The following is a 13,137-nucleotide window of genomic DNA, read 5'->3' as shown; positions in this document are numbered from 1 at the left end:
ATTTTTCGCGATTAGCGCCAAATAGGAAAGTCGTAAGTGGTCACGTCTCTAGGGTCGAGTCTTGCTTAGCAACCGATGCTATCCGGCCGAGTTAAAAGGTCATACTGCAATGGCATTCGCGTATCGCACCGAGCAGTTTTCCAAACAGGTCGGTTAGTGCATAGAAAATTCTGACAGCTCGAAACCGTCACAAGAAATAATGTCGTTTTTATTACATTTTTTGATAAATTATTATTCTACTTTCGATACGGCGACGATCCAAAGACCTTATCGATTTTCCTATTTAGCGCGCGATTGTATTTTGTACTTTTTCGAAAGGTCCACGGCGGGGCGTCTAGGCGCTTTCGAAAAACATAAAAATTTTCACAGCGGGCGAACGTACGTGGAGCGCGGTGCCGTAAATTGCTAATAATTCCGTTCATTAGACAGTAATACAGTACCCGAATATGGGTTAGCGGTAAGGAATTGTGAGATCTTGCGACCATTGACTTCTGTGATATTTAAATTGTTTGTTTGTGAGTGTTTTCTATTTGTTTGTTTCGTAGTTGTGTTAAGTGCATTCCGCTCGTGAAAGTGTACGATAGAATTGTGTTTTAGTGAAACGGATGTCATGGGAATGTTTTTTTACTGGTTGGAAACAAAACGGCTAGCGCCTGGATACTGGCAGTGGAGCCGCGAGTCCGCACGAGCTGAGCACACACAGTTGTAAGTAGAAGCGTTCAAATGCCTTTCTAGAACGACCCCACGGGTCACGATCAAATTTTAACTGCAAACTAGGTTATCCAAATTTAACCTGGTAAAGGGCATTCGTCTATTACACATTAGAATGGTATTCATCTAACAAAACAATTTTATAACCTTGAAACAAATCAAAAACGGCATTACGTATCTATTAGATTAGTTTACAAAAGACCTTGTATTTAGTAATGTATTTGTCCCTTTCCATGGAAGTAGGCTAAGGCATGCCCTCTATACAGGCTAATAAAAATACCTGTGATGCATTACAGTACACATTTAATTCATTTATATTCTTACTTATTTTACATGAAATATGAGATAAACAACACACCATCATATTTCCTGTATGGCAGAATCTGAAGCTACTCAAGCTCTTTTATGGTTATGATGTGAAAAAATATATAGTTCTCTATGACAAATACAATACCCAGCTACCTGCCAGTCCATGTGCCATTAAGTTTACTTTTTCTGATTCTTTATTTAAATATATATAATTGTTCTCTCTGCTGCTTTCAACACATATTTTTATTTTGATATTTATTCATATCTGTTTGTGTGTCTAAAAAAATATAGTTTTCAGTGATATTTAAAAATAAAAATATACAATATTAATAATTAACTTCCTGAATTCTAGATTATGATTTATAAAGTCAGTAATTGTATAATTTAGAATATAAGAAAATAAAAAGTGCAAACCAAGTTTTATAATAGCATAACAACTTTATTAGTAGTAACTATAGAGATCTTGGGCATTTTGTTCTTTCTGCCCACCATGCAACAAACATGGGCTGAGCTTGAGTGACTAAATAAAAAATCTATTGTTCCTGTCAAGAGAAAAAATAAAAAAAACTTATAATATGTAATAGATGAGGATGGATAGTTTTAAGTGATTTTTTTTACTTTTTTTTTTTAAATAAAATAGAAGTACTGGGTACAAATAAAAACAGATATCCTAATGTCCTAATCTATAACATAAATAAATTATTGATTGTATGATTGATTGATTAAAAAAGAAGATGATACAATAAAATTCCCTAGAAATTCAGAATTAAGAGAAAAATCTATGCTAAGTTGCCATAAAAATCCCATGCTATAGCCAGCATGGTCATCATAGACAAATATTTCAAGCCATCATTGAGGTATTAATGACTTTTTTTATGAATAATAATGGAGTGATAACTGGCATATACTTAGCTTAGGCAAGACCCCACTGAGACTATATATACGACTGAAGTCAGGTCAATTAGTCTATCTTGATGAATTCACCAGGATCCCCATGGAAATTGACCTTACAGGGCAGGTGATGAACCATGATAGTTTACAGAGGGGCTGACATACCGTATTGCTAGAAATGGGACCACCATTTCTGACAATATAACTAAATAAATAAATAAAAATGATTGTTAGGGAACTTAGCTGAATTTATATCTCATATACCCTTTCAGACCCTTTGTAAACTATCACGGTTAATTTCTAATTTCAGTATACACTTCCAGGTTAATTAATCTAGTACCTGTTAGTAACAATCCCCTCCCCCTGTGTTGATAGGTTGGTGAGATGGTGAAACATATATAAAAGTATAAAAGAAATAAATAAATGTGATCAACTTGGTATTAAAGATCTTTCTATAATTAAAAAAAAAAAAAACTATTTAAAAAAATAATACTAGGATGATGTGAGGATTCCAATCATACCCCATACATCCATATCTGTTCAGACATTTCATATTGAAATTATAAAATTATGCACATTTTTGGGAATATTGTATAAATAAGTACTTATATCATACTACATATAACATATAAATATTGCTTGTCTGTACGTGCATAGTCCCAATTGATAGATAACAAAGTTGAATTTGGTTTAATGATGTTGTTGTATGGATAGATTTGAAATGTCAATGAAATTGTGTCAACAATGAAAATGGAACTTTTGCTTCAATATCCTAGGGTTGTTTTTAATAGCTTAGTTATATGGGATAATGGAAAATTCTTATGACAAAGTTTTATTTTTTTTAAATTCAACATTGTAACATCTGTGTCCTGTAGGGATGTTGATAATGTGATAATAATTTCATTAAACTTGTTTCTCTCTTGTAACTGATGATGTTGATACTGAAGCATCATTACTCTAAATCGTGGCTGTAGCTAGGGGTGAGGGCATTGTGGAACAATGGCCTATCATAAAAGGCCCGGAGAAAATTAGACAGATTAATTTTTTCGAAGTCATGCTTAATTATGGCTTCTGTTCTACCAAAAAGTTGTTTTGCCCTCTTGAAAACTTGGGTCTAGGTGCTGCCCTGCTCTAAATGTATCTCAAAAATTTAAATTTAATATCACAAGGAAATTTTTATTTTAAGGACTAATATCAACAAAATTTCTGTATGTGTATATATATATATATATATATATATATATATATATATATATATATATATATATATATATATATATATATATATATATATATATATATATAATAAAAAAAAATAGAGTCTAAAACATACAATAATAACAATTACTAGCAATGTAAGCAAAAGTGAACTTATCTCTAAAAAAGATCTCCTCCAGTCAACCTAACACAGTGGCATAGGAAGTAGAGAGTGGGCAGCAATAGTGCAAAAGAGAAATCTAAAAAACAATATTAAATATTTACATAATTTAGTTTATGGTGGCATATAAAACAGTACTCAAATTAAAATATTAATTTTAATGATAGGGTTAAGGAATGGTGCCCAAGTGTCAATCAATCAAGAGTAAAACAAATTCACTGTCTAGTGATGATCTGGAAGTTGATCACTAGATAGATAAAGAATTTTATGTACTCCAGGTATATTACAAATAAGAGATCCACCATGACTTCCCATACAGGATTTTTGAAAATAAAGCTACTACCAATCGATAAAACTGTTAAAAACTGATGATGTAGTTTTTTGTAGGTGAAAGTTTTTTTTAATTGGTTGAGTATTTTTTTCAAATTTATTTAATCCAAACAAAAGTAATTCTTTGTAATATTTATTTATTTATATATTTGCTCAATTGAGTGAGCTTTACAGTCTTCCAATAGGCTCACCCAGCAAAGCATCAGTATAATAATAATAATAAAAAAAACTATATAATTAAAACAACTAATATTAATATAAATACATAACAATAAAAGAAATAACATTCATATGGTAAATATTTAAATATAAACATTGTGGTCATCTGACAAAACTCCAGCAAGTTAGATTAGATAACTTCAGAAATGTGAATAAACAATTTGTAACCCTAAAATATATTTATTTTTCTTTTATGGATGATGATAGGTAAGAATGAAAAGGCAGATCAGTTAGCTCATCATGATGAATACACCTGAAATTTAGCACGATGGTTTCCAGGGGGGTCCACATGGAGGTTGACCTGACAGAATATATTGCTAGCGATGGGACTAGTAGGCGGCTTTACTAACGAGTCCTTCCCCGTTAATGTTGGGTTTAAAGGGCATGACAACTGCTACTATAGCGACTGGTAGTATGTACCCATTACTGGCAATCCTCTCCCCTCTCCCCCCCCCCACAGAGTTTGTTTGGTTTCTCTTAAAAAATATATCTATTGAACTATAGCATTAGGGCCACCCCTTTCTTTCCTCTAGATTACATAAGAGTCGAGTATGGGAACTTAATGATCATGGAATGGGGCAACCACATCCCTCTGGGGGGAAAGGGATTGTTAGTAATGAAGACTAAGAATCCCATTGCCAACAATATATTCAACTAGGTCGACCTCCTCTCGGTTCCCCCTGGAAACTATCATGGTTAATTCCTGATGAATTCATCATGATGGGCTAACTGGCCTGTTTTCATTCTCATCTATCACCCTTCACCGGTGCTCCGCCAGCGTATCCCGTTAGCGCAGCGGGGTTACCATACCATTTTCATCCACCAAAAAAAAAAAAACCACAACCCTCTTAAAACATCACCAAGGCCTGATTGCGGTTGCTAACACACCTGATAAGCGTAGTGTCTATTGACAAAACCCCGTCAAGGGAGAGGCCTATCTTCAGTAGTGGACACTTAACGGTTAATATCATCATCATCATTAGGTCTTAATTATGTTAAATAATTTGAAACAGATTATAATCAAGTTAGTGATATCTAATTAGACAGTTTCAGTTATAAACTGTGACATAGTTTGTTGATTGGTGGCAGGAGAAATAGAGGTATCGGGACTTGATACAATTTAAAAGGCCGGCAGCACACCTGCAATGCCGTTGGTGTTGTGGGTGATCATGGGCGGCGGTAGTCACTTACCATCAGGTGAGCCGCATGCTCGTTTGTCCCGTGTTGTAAAGAAAAATGTTTTTTGGTAAATGATGGTGTAGGAGTAAATCAGTTTAAAAAATGGGCTAGACTAGTCTAAAATTTTGAAAATTGAGCCAAAATGATAACTAGCTATGTTTTAGTTGAATGATTAAGTAAATTCCAGAATCGAGGATAGGTTTTCATGAATAAATTTTACAAGGACATTGATAAGCTCTTATTCTGTATGAGGGAAGAGTCAAGATTCTTCAGAATATGAATAGAACTAGTTAGGAAGGTACAGGAGTCATAACATGTATTGTACGGATAGACGCCTTTGGCAGTCTGTTTTCTCTGTCTACCCCGCGAAGTATTTGGCGTGAAGACAGATAAGACATCGTTTCTGTTTAACGGCCTTAAACTTAACCAAACAATTTTTTTTTTTATTTCTAGCAATTTGAGTAATTTAAGTCATTTTTCAGATTTTAAGGCTAGATTTGGGTTTATTGGCTAATTTACCAAGGACAAGGCGAGAAGAAAAGGGCTAGATTTAGCCGTGAAAGGGCTAAGTTGGCAACACTGTGTATAGTTGCAACAAAAAGGTTTATAATAAATAATTCTTCTAATTAATAAAATTGTAATTAATAAATAATAAAATTATGTACACCACGAAAAAAAAGAAAACCACTTGAATTGTGACAAAACCGGTTAATTAGGTCTAAAATCTAAATTACTAAGTCGATTTTGATATAATTTCTATAAGACCAATCTGTAAGTATATTTTTTATAGATAAAAAAAAAGAATTTTCTTAATCTATTTCGAAATAACAGAGTTGTGACGTAATGAACATAAAAAAAATACAATCGAATTTAGAACTTCCTTTTCGAAGTCGGTTGACGACTATCAACTGTAGTTAACTTCGTTCAAACTAAACTGTTTATGTACATAATTGTATGTAACCTTCGAGCCGTTTGTAATTTTTTTTGTCTCACATCTTGTTAAACTATTTATATCTCAAGTGCTTGAAAAATGAATGTGGGCGAGTGTGTCAAAAAATTGTTGTAAGTGGCCGTTTGTCTGCGCAGTCATTTTTTTTTTATGCAACTTATAATGGCAAACGAGCTGACGGCCCACCTGATGGAAAGTGGTAACCGTCGCCTATAGACATGAGCAGTACCATGGACATAACAGAGTATACTGTTTCGCCCATGATACCACCCATGCGTTGCCATTCCTGAGGACTCAGGTGTTATTCCTCTGTACCCTGTAAATTCACGCCATATCCCATCCTTCAAACCGAAACACAGCCATACAAACACAACTGCTTCACGGTAGAAACACGAATGGGACAGAGGTACCCAAGCAATCGACTCTTGTACAAAGTCTCCCTCTGGTGTTTTCTAAACTGCGAACCGCGACTCTCAGCGGTTAGGAGGGGCTCGTGGTCGCTAAACAGTGAAAATTGAAAAGTCGAAGTCTTTCCAAGAGATTACAGCATGAGATTATTCAAAGAAGGACTAAGAAGGTTTCCTCAGAGGCGGTAACGCGCGCGTAATGCCCCTAGGTATTGCAGGCGTTCATAGACTATTGTAACCGTTTACCATCAATTGGGCCGTATGCCACCTCAGTGGTATAAAAAAAAAGTTTTATTGGTCTTACCAGATAGTAAAATCCGACAAATTTCATATTAAGTTGTTTATTTTTATCCAATCTTTGTATAGAAGAATGTATTTTTCGAATGCATGTTCTAATCCTTGATGCAGCATACAGTATTGGATTGGCTCACCCAGCAAAGCATCAGTATAATAATAATAATAAAAAAAACTATATAATTAAAACAACTAATATTAATATAAATACATAACAATAAAAGAAATAACATTCATATGGTAAATATTTAAATATAAACATTGTGGTCATCTGACAAAACTCCAGCAAGTTAGATTAGATAACTTCAGAAATGTGAATAAACAATTTGTAACCCTAAAATATATTTATTTTTCTTTTATGGATGATGATAGGTAAGAATGAAAAGGCAGATCAGTTAGCTCATCATGATGAATACACCTGAAATTTAGCACGATGGTTTCCAGGGGGGTCCACATGGAGGTTGACCTGACAGAATATATTGCTAGCGATGGGACTAGTAGGCGGCTTTACTAACGAGTCCTTCCCCGTTAATGTTGGGTTTAAAGGGCATGACAACTGCTACTATAGCGACTGGTAGTATGTACCCATTACTGGCAATCCTCTCCCCTCTCCCCCCCCCCCCACAGAGTTTGTTTGGTTTCTCTTAAAAAATATATCTATTGAACTATAGCATTAGGGCCACCCCTTTCTTTCCTCTAGATTACATAAGAGTCGAGTATGGGAACTTAATGATCATGGAATGGGGCAACCACATCCCTCTGGGGGGAAAGGGATTGTTAGTAATGAAGACTAAGAATCCCATTGCCAACAATATATTCAACTAGGTCGACCTCCTCTCGGTTCCCCCTGGAAACTATCATGGTTAATTCCTGATGAATTCATCATGATGGGCTAACTGGCCTGTTTTCATTCTCATCTATCACCCTTCACCGGTGCTCCGCCAGCGTATCCCGTTAGCGCAGCGGGGTTACCATACCATTTTCATCCACCAAAAAAAAAAAACCACAACCCTCTTAAAACATCACCAAGGCCTGATTGCGGTTGCTAACACACCTGATAAGCGTAGTGTCTATTGACAAAACCCCGTCAAGGGAGAGGCCTATCTTCAGTAGTGGACACTTAACGGTTAATATCATCATCATCATTAGGTCTTAATTATGTTAAATAATTTGAAACAGATTATAATCAAGTTAGTGATATCTAATTAGACAGTTTCAGTTATAAACTGTGACATAGTTTGTTGATTGGTGGCAGGAGAAATAGAGGTATCGGGACTTGATACAATTTAAAAGGCCGGCAGCACACCTGCAATGCCGTTGGTGTTGTGGGTGATCATGGGCGGCGGTAGTCACTTACCATCAGGTGAGCCGCATGCTCGTTTGTCCCGTGTTGTAAAGAAAAATGTTTTTTGGTAAATGATGGTGTAGGAGTAAATCAGTTTAAAAAATGGGCTAGACTAGTCTAAAATTTTGAAAATTGAGCCAAAATGATAACTAGCTATGTTTTAGTTGAATGATTAAGTAAATTCCAGAATCGAGGATAGGTTTTCATGAATAAATTTTACAAGGACATTGATAAGCTCTTATTCTGTATGAGGGAAGAGTCAAGATTCTTCAGAATATGAATAGAACTAGTTAGGAAGGTACAGGAGTCATAACATGTATTGTACGGATAGACGCCTTTGGCAGTCTGTTTTCTCTGTCTACCCCGCGAAGTATTTGGCGTGAAGACAGATAAGACATCGTTTCTGTTTAACGGCCTTAAACTTAACCAAACAATTTTTTTTTTATTTCTAGCAATTTGAGTAATTTAAGTCATTTTTCAGATTTTAAGGCTAGATTTGGGTTTATTGGCTAATTTACCAAGGACAAGGCGAGAAGAAAAGGGCTAGATTTAGCCGTGAAAGGGCTAAGTTGGCAACACTGTGTATAGTTGCAACAAAAAGGTTTATAATAAATAATTCTTCTAATTAATAAAATTGTAATTAATAAATAATAAAATTATGTACACCACGAAAAAAAAGAAAACCACTTGAATTGTGACAAAACCGGTTAATTAGGTCTAAAATCTAAATTACTAAGTCGATTTTGATATAATTTCTATAAGACCAATCTGTAAGTATATTTTTTATAGATAAAAAAAAAGAATTTTCTTAATCTATTTCGAAATAACAGAGTTGTGACGTAATGAACATAAAAAAAATACAATCGAATTTAGAACTTCCTTTTCGAAGTCGGTTGACGACTATCAACTGTAGTTAACTTCGTTCAAACTAAACTGTTTATGTACATAATTGTATGTAACCTTCGAGCCGTTTGTAATTTTTTTTGTCTCACATCTTGTTAAACTATTTATATCTCAAGTGCTTGAAAAATGAATGTGGGCGAGTGTGTCAAAAAATTGTTGTAAGTGGCCGTTTGTCTGCGCAGTCATTTTTTTTTTTATGCAACTTATAATGGCAAACGAGCTGACGGCCCACCTGATGGAAAGTGGTAACCGTCGCCTATAGACATGAGCAGTACCATGGACATAACAGAGTATACTGTTTCGCCCATGATACCACCCATGCGTTGCCATTCCTGAGGACTCAGGTGTTATTCCTCTGTACCCTGTAAATTCACGCCATATCCCATCCTTCAAACCGAAACACAGCCATACAAACACAACTGCTTCACGGTAGAAACACGAATGGGACAGAGGTACCCAAGCAATCGACTCTTGTACAAAGTCTCCCTCTGGTGTTTTCTAAACTGCGAACCGCGACTCTCAGCGGTTAGGAGGGGCTCGTGGTCGCTAAACAGTGAAAATTGAAAAGTCGAAGTCTTTCCAAGAGATTACAGCATGAGATTATTCAAAGAAGGACTAAGAAGGTTTCCTCAGAGGCGGTAACGCGCGCGTAATGCCCCTAGGTATTGCAGGCGTTCATAGACTATTGTAACCGTTTACCATCAATTGGGCCGTATGCCACCTCAGTGGTATAAAAAAAAAAAGTTTTATTGGTCTTACCAGATAGTAAAATCCGACAAATTTCATATTAAGTTGTTTATTTTTATCCAATCTTTGTATAGAAGAATGTATTTTTCGAATGCATGTTCTAATCCTTGATGCAGCATACAGTATTGGATTGGCTCACCCAGCAAAGCATCAGTATAATAATAATAATAAAAAAAACTATATAATTAAAACAACTAATATTAATATAAATACATAACAATAAAAGAAATAACATTCATATGGTAAATATTTAAATATAAACATTGTGGTCATCTGACAAAACTCCAGCAAGTTAGATTAGATAACTTCAGAAATGTGAATAAACAATTTGTAACCCTAAAATATATTTATTTTTCTTTTATGGATGATGATAGGTAAGAATGAAAAGGCAGATCAGTTAGCTCATCATGATGAATACACCTGAAATTTAGCACGATGGTTTCCAGGGGGGTCCACATGGAGGTTGACCTGACAGAATATATTGCTAGCGATGGGACTAGTAGGCGGCTTTACTAACGAGTCCTTCCCCGTTAATGTTGGGTTTAAAGGGCATGACAACTGCTACTATAGCGACTGGTAGTATGTACCCATTACTGGCAATCCTCTCCCCTCTCCCCCCCCCCCACAGAGTTTGTTTGGTTTCTCTTAAAAAATATATCTATTGAACTATAGCATTAGGGCCACCCCTTTCTTTCCTCTAGATTACATAAGAGTCGAGTATGGGAACTTAATGATCATGGAATGGGGCAACCACATCCCTCTGGGGGGAAAGGGATTGTTAGTAATGAAGACTAAGAATCCCATTGCCAACAATATATTCAACTAGGTCGACCTCCTCTCGGTTCCCCCTGGAAACTATCATGGTTAATTCCTGATGAATTCATCATGATGGGCTAACTGGCCTGTTTTCATTCTCATCTATCACCCTTCACCGGTGCTCCGCCAGCGTATCCCGTTAGCGCAGCGGGGTTACCATACCATTTTCATCCACCAAAAAAAAAAAACCACAACCCTCTTAAAACATCACCAAGGCCTGATTGCGGTTGCTAACACACCTGATAAGCGTAGTGTCTATTGACAAAACCCCGTCAAGGGAGAGGCCTATCTTCAGTAGTGGACACTTAACGGTTAATATCATCATCATCATTAGGTCTTAATTATGTTAAATAATTTGAAACAGATTATAATCAAGTTAGTGATATCTAATTAGACAGTTTCAGTTATAAACTGTGACATAGTTTGTTGATTGGTGGCAGGAGAAATAGAGGTATCGGGACTTGATACAATTTAAAAGGCCGGCAGCACACCTGCAATGCCGTTGGTGTTGTGGGTGATCATGGGCGGCGGTAGTCACTTACCATCAGGTGAGCCGCATGCTCGTTTGTCCCGTGTTGTAAAGAAAAATGTTTTTTGGTAAATGATGGTGTAGGAGTAAATCAGTTTAAAAAATGGGCTAGACTAGTCTAAAATTTTGAAAATTGAGCCAAAATGATAACTAGCTATGTTTTAGTTGAATGATTAAGTAAATTCCAGAATCGAGGATAGGTTTTCATGAATAAATTTTACAAGGACATTGATAAGCTCTTATTCTGTATGAGGGAAGAGTCAAGATTCTTCAGAATATGAATAGAACTAGTTAGGAAGGTACAGGAGTCATAACATGTATTGTACGGATAGACGCCTTTGGCAGTCTGTTTTCTCTGTCTACCCCGCGAAGTATTTGGCGTGAAGACAGATAAGACATCGTTTCTGTTTAACGGCCTTAAACTTAACCAAACAATTTTTTTTTTTTTTATTTCTAGCAATTTGAGTAATTTAAGTCATTTTTCAGATTTTAAGGCTAGATTTGGGTTTATTGGCTAATTTACCAAGGACAAGGCGAGAAGAAAAGGGCTAGATTTAGCCGTGAAAGGGCTAAGTTGGCAACACTGTGTATAGTTGCAACAAAAAGGTTTATAATAAATAATTCTTCTAATTAATAAAATTGTAATTAATAAATAATAAAATTATGTACACCACGAAAAAAAAGAAAACCACTTGAATTGTGACAAAACCGGTTAATTAGGTCTAAAATCTAAATTACTAAGTCGATTTTGATATAATTTCTATAAGACCAATCTGTAAGTATATTTTTTATAGATAAAAAAAAAGAATTTTCTTAATCTATTTCGAAATAACAGAGTTGTGACGTAATGAACATAAAAAAAATACAATCGAATTTAGAACTTCCTTTTCGAAGTCGGTTGACGACTATCAACTGTAGTTAACTTCGTTCAAACTAAACTGTTTATGTACATAATTGTATGTAACCTTCGAGCCGTTTGTAATTTTTTTTGTCTCACATCTTGTTAAACTATTTATATCTCAAGTGCTTGAAAAATGAATGTGGGCGAGTGTGTCAAAAAATTGTTGTAAGTGGCCGTTTGTCTGCGCAGTCATTTTTTTTTTTATGCAACTTATAATGGCAAACGAGCTGACGGCCCACCTGATGGAAAGTGGTAACCGTCGCCTATAGACATGAGCAGTACCATGGACATAACAGAGTATACTGTTTCGCCCATGATACCACCCATGCGTTGCCATTCCTGAGGACTCAGGTGTTATTCCTCTGTACCCTGTAAATTCACGCCATATCCCATCCTTCAAACCGAAACACAGCCATACAAACACAACTGCTTCACGGTAGAAACACGAATGGGACAGAGGTACCCAAGCAATCGACTCTTGTACAAAGTCTCCCTCTGGTGTTTTCTAAACTGCGAACCGCGACTCTCAGCGGTTAGGAGGGGCTCGTGGTCGCTAAACAGTGAAAATTGAAAAGTCGAAGTCTTTCCAAGAGATTACAGCATGAGATTATTCAAAGAAGGACTAAGAAGGTTTCCTCAGAGGCGGTAACGCGCGCGTAATGCCCCTAGGTATTGCAGGCGTTCATAGACTATTGTAACCGTTTACCATCAATTGGGCCGTATGCCACCTCAGTGGTATAAAAAAAAAGTTTTATTGGTCTTACCAGATAGTAAAATCCGACAAATTTCATATTAAGTTGTTTATTTTTATCCAATCTTTGTATAGAAGAATGTATTTTTCGAATGCATGTTCTAATCCTTGATGCAGCATACAGTATGAAAGTTTTTTTTTTATGCAACTTAAAATGACGAACAAGCTGACGACCCACCCAATGGAAAGTACAGATTTAATATATTTTTAATAAATAGGGTATCGTTAGATTTGTATGAATCCTATAAGTGCTAGAGGATGCACGATAACAGAATAAATATGTACCTAAACTCCAAGGAACTTGATTTATAATCGTTTTTGTTTGTGACATCGTCTGCTCCACTTTTTAATTTTCCAATTAAAAAAAAATCCAATTCAATTATGACAAAAATATTGGCTGTTAACAACGCGATTCTTATTTTAAAACTAATTAAACGCGTCTAGAAACGACTAAATGCTATATAGACAAATATTTAAA

General features: G+C 35.5%; 1 protein-coding gene across 11 annotated transcripts in view; it reads left to right on the top strand.

The window, feature by feature from the left end:
• Positions 1-13,137, top strand: part of LOC113510054 (protein jim lovell) — a 67,454-nt gene that overhangs the window by 162 nt on the left and 54,155 nt on the right. For 2 of the 11 annotated variants that reach the window (XM_052901384.1, XM_052901383.1), the window contains exon 1: positions 23-705. The gene's annotated coding sequence lies outside the window, so the exon portion shown is untranslated. Of the gene's footprint in view, positions 1-19; positions 706-13,137 lie in introns of those variants that run through there. The other 9 variants (XM_052901380.1, XM_052901379.1, XM_052901378.1 and 6 more) reach the window with 9 other exon arrangements.

This window comes from Galleria mellonella, unplaced genomic scaffold (assembly GCF_026898425.1).
Source record: "Galleria mellonella isolate WM207_F2 unplaced genomic scaffold, CSIRO_AGI_GalMel_v1 utg778, whole genome shotgun sequence".
In the NCBI taxonomy this organism is placed as follows: Eukaryota; Metazoa; Arthropoda; class Insecta; order Lepidoptera; family Pyralidae; genus Galleria; species Galleria mellonella.
This window is presented reverse-complemented; position numbering and strand designations above follow the sequence as displayed.